At 45.6% G+C, this 10,699-nt stretch overlaps 1 non-coding gene across 1 annotated transcript; it reads left to right on the top strand.

The window, feature by feature from the left end:
- Nucleotides 1-2,770: 2,770 nt before the first annotated feature.
- On the top strand, nucleotides 2,771-2,843 carry TRNAW-CCA (transfer RNA tryptophan (anticodon CCA)). Its single transcript has one exon. It is a non-coding gene; the product is annotated as a tRNA-Trp (tRNA).
- Nucleotides 2,844-10,699: the final 7,856 nt, after the last annotated feature.

A 10,699-nucleotide genomic window follows, 5' to 3' on the forward strand; every position in this document is an offset into this window, starting at 1 on the left:
AAGTCGCTTCAGTCGTGTCTGACTCTGTGCGACCCCATAGATGGCAGCCCACCAGGCTCCGCCGTCCCTGGGATTCACCAGGCAAGAACACTGGAGTGGGTATACTCCAGTACAAACTAAAAAGTTTATTAAAAAAAAAAAAACAACTGATGGCTTTCGATATAGCAATCCCTTTCTTTTCCCAAAGAGGGGAGGTAGGAGGTGCACACAGATCTAGTTAGCTCCAGGCCTCGGTGGCACATTCAGAGTCATCTGTTCCATATACATGTAACGCCACCGTGCACCGGTCACTGAAGAATGGTCTCTTTGATACTCCTCTTACAGAGAAGTGGGGTCCAGTTCTCCTCCCCTTGAACATAGGCAGGTTTGAGATTCGTTCATCAATAGGATGACATCGTGCCATTTCCTGGCTCAGGACTTAAGAAAAAATACAGCATTCACATTCCCCTTCTGGGAACACTCAGCCCTGAGCTGTCACGTAAGGAGTCGGTGTTGACACCACTGAGACATCATGTTCACACTTGGGTCAAGCATCCCAGCTGAAGGAATTCCCTGGTGGTCCAGTGGTTAGGACTCAGCACTTGCCCAGCCACCACCACCACTGTCCTGAACCCTCCAGACTGACTCGTGTACCAGCTGAATACCACAGAGTAGAAACACAGGCTGCCATTGGAGGGGCGGGGGGGGGTAGGGCAGTGGGACTTCCCTGGTGGTCCTGTGGCTAGACTCCACACTCCCAATGCAGGGGGCCTGGGTTACATCCCTGGTCAGAGAACTATATCTCGCATGCCCTAAGATCCGGCACAGCCAAAAAGAAAAAAAGAAATAAAGTGAATCAAACAGAATCTTTGTGTTTTTTGGCCACTCGGCCTGTGGGATCTCGGTTCCCCAACCAGGGATTGAACTCAGGGCACAGCAGTGAAAGCCCAGAATCCTAACCACTAGGCTGCCAGTGAACTCCTTTGAAGTATTGAATGAAAAATATAAACAATGACATAAAAAACACAATAGGTGGAGAAAATAGCATGAATGCATCTGAGGAATGAATTAGTGATGAAGCTGGTCAGAGTGTTTAAAGGCCCTGGTGCAGTTTTACTAATGGCTAGGGTGCCCAGTTATTTGGTCAAACACTGGTCTAGAGGTTGCTGTGAAAGTATTTTGTAGATGTGATCAACATACACTCATTTGACTAAGTAAAGGAGATTACCCTCAATAATGTGGGTGGGCCTCTCATCTCACCAGGTAAAAGCCTTAAGGCTTCTCGGAGTGGAAGGAATTCAGATTACATCAGCCCCTTTCTGAATTTCCAGTCTGTTGGCTGGCCCTACAGATTCTAGACTTGCCAGCCCTTACAACCACATGAAATAATTCCTTAAAATAAATAAACCGTACATATATTTTTCTTGGCTCTGTTGGTTCTGTTTCTCTGGAGGACCTTGAGTGATACAAGCGCAATGTAAAAACCTCACCACCCTAGGCCTTCCCTGGCGGTTAAGAATGTGCCTGCCAATGCAGGGGACGAGGGTTCCATGCCTGGTCTGGGAAGATTCCACATGCCTCGAAGCAACTAAGCCTGTGTGCCACAACTACTGAGCCCATGTGCTGCAGCTGCTGAAGCCCACATGTCCTAGAGCCTACGCCCCACAACAAGAGAAGCCACTGCAATGAGAAGCCTGTGCGCCGCAACTAGAGAGGAGCCCCCGTTCACTCAGTTCAGTTCAGTCGCTCAGTCGTGTCCGACTCTTTGCAACCCCATGGACTGCAGCACGCCAGGCCTCCCTGTCCATCACCAACTCCCGGAGTTCACCCAAACTCATGTCCATTGAGTCGGTGATGCCATCCAACCATCTCATCCTCTGTCGTCCCTTCTCCTCCTGCCTTCAATCTTTCCCAGCATCAGGGTTTTTTCAAATGAGTCAGCTCTTCGCGTCAGGTGGCCAAAGTATTGGAGCGTCAGCTTCAACATCAGTTCTTCCAGTGAATACCCAGGACTGATCTACTTTAGGATGGACTGGTTGGATCTCCTTGCAGTCCAAGGGACTCTCAAGAGTTTTCTCCAACACCACAGTTCAAAAGCATCAATTCTTCAGCGCTCAGCTTTCTTTATAGTCCAACTCTCACATCCATACATGACTACTGGAAAAACCATAGCCTTGACTAGATGGACCTTTGTTGGCAAAGTCAAGTCTCTGCTTTTTAATATGCTATCTAGGTTGGTCATAACTTTCCTTCCAAGGAGCAAGCATCTTTTAATTTCATGGCTGCAGTCACCATCTGCAGTGATTTTGGAGCCCCCCAAAGTAAAGTTAGCCACTGTTTCCCTATCTATTTGCCATGAAGTGATGGGACCGGATACCATGATCTTAGTTTTCTGAATGTTGAGCTTTAAGCCAACTTTTTCACTCTTCTCTTTCACTTTCATCAAGAGGCCCTTTAGTTCTTCTTCACTTTCTGCCATAGGGTGGTGTCATCTGCATATTTGAGGTTATTGATATTTCTCCTGGCAATCTTGATTCCAGCTTGTGCTTCATCCAGCCCAGCAATTCTCGTGATGTACTCTGCGTATAAGTTAAATAAGCAGGGTGACAATATACAGCCTTGACATACTCCTTTCCTGTTTGGAACCAGTCTGTTGTTCCGTGTCCAGTTCTAACTGTTGCTTCCTGACTTGCATACAGGTTTCTCAAGAGGCACTTAAGGTGATCTGGTATTCCCATCTCTTTTAGAATTTTCGACAGTTTGTTGTGATCTACACAGTCAAAACCGGGCTTCCCTGGTGGCTCAGAGGTAAAAGCGTCTGCCTCCAATGCAGGAGACCTGGGTTCGATCCCTGGGTCAGGAAAATCCCCTGGAGAAGGAAATGGCAACCCACTCCAGTATTCTTGCCTGGAGAATCCCATGGACAGAGAAGCCTGGTAGGCTACAGTCCACGGGGTCGCAAAGAGTTGGACACAACCGAGCAACTTCACTTTCTTTCACTTTTACACAGTCAAAGGTTTTGGCATAGTCAATAAAAAAGAAATAGATGTTTTTCTGGAACTCTCTTGCTTTTTTGATGATCCAGTGGATGTTGGCAATTTGATCTCTGGTTCCTCTGCCTTTTCTAAAACCAGCTTGAACATCTGGAAGTTCACGGTTCATGTATCGTTGAAGCCTGGCTTGGAGAATTTTGAGCATTACTTTGCTAGCATGTGAGATGAGTGCAATTGTGTGGTAGTTTGAGCATTCTTTGGCATTGCCTTTCTTTGGGATTGGAATGAAAACTGACCTTTCCAGTCCTGTGGCCACTACTGAGTTTTCCAAATTTGCTGACATATTGAGTGCAGCATTTTCACAGCATCATCTTTTAGGATTTGAAATAGCTCAACTGGAATTCCATCAACTCCACTAGCTTTGTTCATAGTGATGCTTCCTAAGGCCAACTTGACTTCGCATTCCAGGATGTCACATTCCCCGTTCACTGCAACTAGAGAAAGTCATCTTGCAGCAACGAAGACACAGTGTAGCCAAAAGAAAAAAAAAATCTCTTGTGGTTCAACTGGTAAAGAATCCGCCCGCAATGCGGGAGACCTGGGTTCGATTCCTGGGTTGAGAAGATCCCTTGGAGAAGGGAAAGGCTACCCACTCCAGTATCCTGGCCCGGAGAATTCCATGGACTGTATAGTCCATGGGGTCGCAAAGAGTAAAAATAGAAAACTGAGCGACTTTCACTTTCTTCCTACTTTATGTTGTAGTTGTCATATCTGTCGCCTGTGCATACACTGCAAACCTCATCTGTGGGAGTTGCAATAAATTTAAAGGGCTGAAGGGAGAGCCTGAGAACGGGCCTAGTGAAAGCGGAAGCCAGAGAGGCATGATTTGTCGTTTCTTGACGCGTGCATGAGTGCGTGCTCAGTCGCTTCAGTCGTGCACAACTCTTTGCGCCCCCATGGACTGTATCCTGCCAGGCTCCTCTGTCCATGGGGATCCTCCAGGCAAGAACATTGGAGTGTTTTGCCATTTTCTTCTCCACTGTTTCCTCATAACATGTATTTGAAACATTTGGACTTCAGTAGTTCACACATGATGTCGTGCACTTCAGCGTCCATCCCGTTGGGAGAGACACAATGCCAGACTATCCCACTATCTGCTGTTGGCTTACAGTGTGACCATCAGTCTCTCCTTAATGTTGAAGTGCACTTTTCCTTGCTGATTAATAAGCAATCTGTAGCTGATACTTTGCATGACTAGAGTGTTTTTCAGCTGTGTTTCATCCAATGGTTTTAAGGTCTCTTGACAATACTTGCCTAATTCAATTAGGGATTACCAAGGGGTGATTTTTCTATTTTTATTCTGTATTTATTAAGAGAGCTGTTATCTGGTGTTTTGTTCTTAACAGCACAGTGGTAGGTTTTGATTGGTTGGATTAGAAACACAGCCCATCTAGAATCCTAAAAATAAGCGGAAGGGGCCTGGGATCATCCAGGAAAGAGATTCTGGTTCAACTGCATCATTTTCCAGAGATGAAAGGAATTTGCTCTAAGGCTCCTTCCTGGGGCTTGCCTGGTAGCTCAGTGGTAAAGAATCTGCCCACAGTGCAAGAGACAGGGGTTAGTTCCCTGTTGGGAAGATCCCTTGGAGAAGGGAAAGGCAACCCACTCCAGTGTCTTTGCCTGGGAAATCCCATGGATGGAGGAGTCTGGTAGGCTACAGACCATGGGGACACGACTGAGCAACTCCCCTTGTTTCCCTTTAGGGACTAAACAACAAAGGCTTCCAACATGAGCTTTGCAATGTCCTACAGGAGCTTCCTGGTATACAGCGAAGACATATACAGTTACTTGGATTTTAAGCTTAAACGATTTGCTCATACTTTCCCTAGCTGAGTGGTGCTTAATGGGGTGTGCCCATCAAAATCACCTGGGGTTCCTTTACCACATAGCTGTGTTTCCCCTTCCCCCAGCTCCTGACTCAGCAGGCCCCGGGGGTGGTATCTATATTTTGAAGAAGCCCAGATGACTCTTGTTTTGTTTCTTCTCAGAAGTTTACATTGGTTTTTATTTTTAAAATTGTATAAATAATTACCAGGTACATTTTTCGTGAAGAATAGAGCCCGGTACACAAAACTATCTGGGAAAGTCACCTGCACCCCATCCCTTATGCCCATGACACTGCTCAAATGTATCCAGTTTGATAAGTTACCTTCTGGTCATTTTTCTATTAATTTACTCACTATATGTGCATGGACATGCATCTAGTTTTTAAATAAGTAGGACTATGGCATTTGCACTGTTCCATGAATTGCTTGTTTTACTTAATGATGTATTTCTCAAGTCACTATTTATAGATCTACCTAATCCTAGTCAACAGGCTGAAAACTATTTCACTATACAGAAATATCATTGAAGGAAACCAGAGTATGTCACCCCAAAACATGTCTCATTGACATAAGAATCCTTTTGAACTTATAAGACAACTCTGTGTGTGTGTTAGTTGCTCAGTCATGTCCAACTCTTTGCGACCCCATGGACTGTAGCCCACCGGGCCCCTCTGTCCATGGGATTCTCCAGGCAAGAATACTGGAGTGGGTTGCATTTTCCCTCTCCAGGGGTTTTTCCCAACTCAAGGATTGAACCCAGGTCTCCTGCACTACAGGTAGATTCTTTACTGTCTGAGCCACTGGGGAAGACGTAAGACAATTAAGAAGTAGCAAATACAGAAAAATCTCTCTTTCCCCTTCCTTCTTCTAGGGTATAAATTTTCTTTTCCTGGAGACAACTCTAGACTCCTAGCCCAGAGACAGCACCGGAGGAATCTGAAAGCAAACTGTATTCCATTCATTTCCCCCCATATATTGGGTGGGTCAAAAAGTTCATTCAGCTTTTTCCATAGCATCTTACAGACAAACCCAAATGAATTTTTTTACTAACCCAATATTTACTTCCCCACTATTTGCCACCTTGGAAGCTTAAAGCCCTTTCTTTCATCTTGTCATTTCTCTACAACTCGGTTGTCCTTTGTTGCAGATGCAAAATAGGCCTGAGGTTGAGCCACCCTTTTGAGTTACTCATGGGTTTCTCCCATGCGTATATGTGGTATAAATGTTAATACACATGTCAAGAATTAACAGATTCAGACATGGAACAACTGACTGGCTTATTGGGAAAGTACAAGGCTATATCTTGTCACCCTGCTAATTTAACTTATATGCAGAGTGCATTATGTGAAATGCCGGGCTGGATGAATCACAAGCTGCAATCCTGTCGATGTGGTCCAGGGACTTCCCTGGTGGTTCTTCAATGGTTAAGACTAAGACTTTACACTTTCACTGCAGGGTGCATGGGTTTGATCCCTGGGCAGTGGCAGCCCACTCCAGTACTCTTGCCTGGAAAATCCCATGGGTGGAGGAGCCTGGTAGGCTGCAGTCCATGGGGTCGCTAAGAGTCGGACACGACTGAGCGACTTCACTTTCACTTTTCACTTTCATGCATTGGAGAAGGAAATGGCAACCCACTCCAGTGTTCTTGCCTGGAGAATCCCAGGGACGGGGTCGCACAGAGTCAAGCACGACTGAAGTGACTTAGCAGTAGCAGGGAACTAAGATCCTACATGCCTCGATGTGTGGTGAAAAAAATCTCCATGGATGATTCTAATGTACAGCCAAGTCTGAAGGACTCTGTCCCTGAAACTCCTCTCCACCTTTGCCAGCTGTGGGCCCCTCAACCATTTTGAGCCTCAGTGACCTGGGCTATAAAATGGGTATAAGTAAAAAAAAAAAATGGGTATAAGTAGTAAGATGTACTTAGGGCCTTGCTATTTAAAATGTGTTCTGGGACTTCCCTGGTGGTCCAGCAGTTAAGATCTGCCTTCTAATGCAGGGAACACAGGTTTGTTTGATCCTAACAGAAGATCAACTAAGCCGGTACGCCGCAACTACTGAAGCCCACATGCGCTAGAGCCTGTGCTCCGCAACAAGAGAAGCTCGCACACTGAAACAAAAACTCAGCACAACCAAAAAGAAAAAAACAACTGTGTTCCACGAACCAGTAGCCTTGGCACCCCTATCCTCATGAACTGGAATCCACATTCTAACAAGCTGCCTGGTGAATTGTTTGCTTACTAAAGTTTCAGGAGATTTTGAAGATTGACTGAGATAGTAAATATTATAATTGTATAATGAATTACATAGAGTGAGTCTAATAGCATCTAGTAACAGGCACTCATCATGTATTCACTGAATGAATAAATGAGTGACTCCTTGATTTAGACGTGATTTTTCCCATTTTAAACCTGAGGAAACAAAGCCTGTGTTGGCTACTAGGAGATCCGGTTAAACTTGTAAAATGCTGGGGGCGATGGGCTTGGTGTTTCAGTTCAGTTCAGTTCAGTCGCTCAGTCGTGTCCGACTCTTTGCAACCCCATGGACTGCAGCACGCCAGGCTTCCCTGTCCATCACCAACTCCCAGAGCTTACTCAGACTCATGTCCATCGAGCCGGTGATGTCATCCAACCATCTGGGGGATGGCAAACAAGGAAAGTTCCAGAGACTTGAAGGCCAGGACACACACTGCACTTTTGTATATTCTGGGAGAAAGGGCTCCTTATCCTCATATCCCCCAGGGAAGAGAAAGGTATTTTTGTTAGAGAGACCCAGGAGGTCCAACTATGTATACATTAAAACAAACAGACCCTAAAACGGAAGGCTCACCCTTCCATTTATCCAAAATATTTACGCAGCCTGCCTATGTGCTTGGTGCTGGACAAAACAAAAAAATAGTTTCATCTCTGAAAAGCCTGGGCTTCAGCTGGTAAAGAATCCACCTACAACATAGGAGACCCTGGTTTGATTCCTGGGTAGGAAAGATCCCCTGGAGAAGGGATAGGCTACCCACTCCAGTATTCTCGGGCTTCCCTAATGGCTCAGATGGTAAAGAGTCCGCCTGCAATGCAGGAGACCTGAGTTCAAGCCCTGGGTTGGAAAGATTTCCTGGAGGAGGGTATGGCAACCCACTCCAGTATTCTTGCCTGGAGAATCCCGATGGACAAAGGAGCCTAGCAGGCTACAGTCCATGGGGTTGCAAAGAGTCGGACATCAGTGACTGAGCATTAGCACTAGCACTGAAGAAGCTAAGTTAAAATCCACAGTGTGGATAACGTCTGAGGAGGGGAGAGAGACTGGTTTACAAGATCAAGTGACTGGGGAAGGCTCCCGAAGAGATTATATAGAAGGTACAATCTGAAGAGTACAGGGATATTTAAAGATTAAGAATAAGCAAGAGAGATCACTGGGACTTCCCTGGTGGTTCAGTGGTTACGAATTTACCTTGCAACTCAGAGGAGGCAGGTTCAATCCCTGGTAAGGGAAATAAGATCTCATGTGCCTCAGGGCAACTAAGCCGGTGAACCACCACTATGGAGCCTGAGGACTCCGGGGCCGTGCTCCCCAATTAGACAGTCCCTGCACCACAACGAAAGATCCCACATGACACAAGCAAGACCCGACGCAGCCAAATAAATAATTATTTTTTTAAAACAGAGATCCCTAGTTATCCTTTTAATGACAAGCTAGAGTTTTGAGATTAGTTCTTTGTAGTTTAAAGGTTCTTCTTTGCCTTTAAACTATTGTGCAGCTCTGTACATTGTAGATAAAGGACAGCCATACAAATAAGCCTTATCTGTACACATGCAAATAAACCCTGTCCAGAGGAATGACACCTCCCAGCCCAGCAGAAAAAGCCAGTTTTATGTCTATTTGTAAATTTATTTAAACATTTCTTGACTCCATATAACTACGTGATTCTGTGTTCTACTTTGATCCGTTTGTGGCATATGCCTGGTTCCCTCGTCAATTAATGAGCTAAATAAAAATCTTTGACATATGTTCATTTTATATCTGTACAAGTGTCGTGATTTTATCATCTTTTACAGTTTATGCTTTAACAAGAATAGAAGTCAGCTTGTGTTCCAGGCAGGAAGAGAAGCAGATCTCAAGGTTCTGCTTTGGGTGGGGTCTCAGGTGGAAGCGGAGAGGTCAGTGAGAGGGGCAACCTGAGGAACACGGAATGTGATGGGTCCCAGGTGGCAGTCCTGCGGGTCTCATGGGAAGACACTGGAAGATCTTTTTTTATTTTTATTTATTTATTTCAGTTTGATTGCTTTGGGTCTTTGTTGTGGCACGGGCTTTCTGTAATTGCAGCGAGCAGGGGCTATTCTTTGTTGCGGTAGGCAGGCTTCTCGTTGCGGTGGCTTCTCTTCTTGCAGAACACATGCTCTAGGCACATGAGCTGCAGTAGCTGCAGCACACAGGCTCAAGAGTTGTGGCTCTTGGGCTGCTCTGTGGCATGTGGAATCTTCCCAGACCAGGAATGAACCCGTGTCCTCTGAATTGGTAGGCGGATTCTTGTCCACTCTGCCACCAGGGAAGTCCATGGAGGGTCTTTTTTTTTTTTTTTTAATTAATTTATTTGGCTGTGTCAGGTCTTAGGTGCATCATGCAGGGTCTTTAGTTGCCGCCTGTGAAGTCTTTATTATGGCATGTGGGATCTAGTTCCTGGACCAGAGATCGAACCTGAGCCCCCTGCACTGAGAGCACAGAATCTTAGCCACTGGGCCACCAGGGAAGTCCCTGGAGGGTGTTAATCTGTGGTACAATGGTCTGATTCTTGGTGTAAAGGGCATCTAGCAGCTGGGTGGAGAAAGAATGTATTGAACGGGCAGGAGGGGGACCACGAGGATGCGTGTGGGGACGGGTTCAGCAATCCAGGTGGGAGGTAACCGTGGCCTGGCCTTAGTGGGTTGAGCGTTGAGGAGGCAGCAGTATCAGCTTGAACCACAAATAAATGGGGATGGCACAGGCGAAAGTCTACAAGGGGACACCACATCTGATTTCATTCACAGGGTAAATGCCCTAGGCCTGGAAACAGAGGGAACTCAGCTGAGCTCGCCTTCACGACACCAGTGTGCTAGTGCGGGGCGTCAAAGTGGCCACAGAAACCCTGAGCGGGAGGGGAAGGCTTGTGGGTGAAGGAGAGAGCTCCACTAGATGATCTCAGGGAGTTACCTAATTCTTTTTTAAAAAATAAATATATATATTCCTGTTGTTTAGTCGCCAAGTCGTGTCCGACTCTTATGTGCTTCCATGGACGTAGCCCACCAGGTTCTTCTGTCCATGAGATTTCCCAGGCAAGAATACTGGAGTACATTGCCATTTCCTCCTCCAGGGGATCTTCCCAACCCAGGGATCAAGCCCACGTCTCCTGCCCTGGCAAGCAGTTTCTTTTAAGCTGGGCCACCAAGGAAGCCTAAACATATATATATATATATATATATATATATATATATATGGACCTGGGGCAGATGATAAGTTATATAAATATATATCTATATATTATATTAATAATTACAATCTGTATATTATATTCTCTCTATATATAACATGTATATTTATATAATTTATCGTCTGCCCCAGGTCTTAATTGCCGCACTCATGATCTTTGACCTTTGTTGTGGCATGCAGGAGCTTTAGTTGTGGCATTTGAACTCTTGGTTGCAGCATATGGGATCTAGTTCCCTGAACAGGGATTGAACCTAGGCCCCTTGCATTGGGAACATGGAGTGTTAGCCCCTGAACCACCAGGGAAGTTCCAGGAAGTTACTTCTTTTGAGAAAGCTCCTTTAAAATGGAGATGATACAAGAGTGGGTTGATTGAACAATCCAATG

This window comes from Bos mutus, chromosome 5 (genome assembly GCF_027580195.1).
Source record: "Bos mutus isolate GX-2022 chromosome 5, NWIPB_WYAK_1.1, whole genome shotgun sequence".
NCBI lineage: Eukaryota > Metazoa > Chordata > Mammalia > Artiodactyla > Bovidae > Bos > Bos mutus.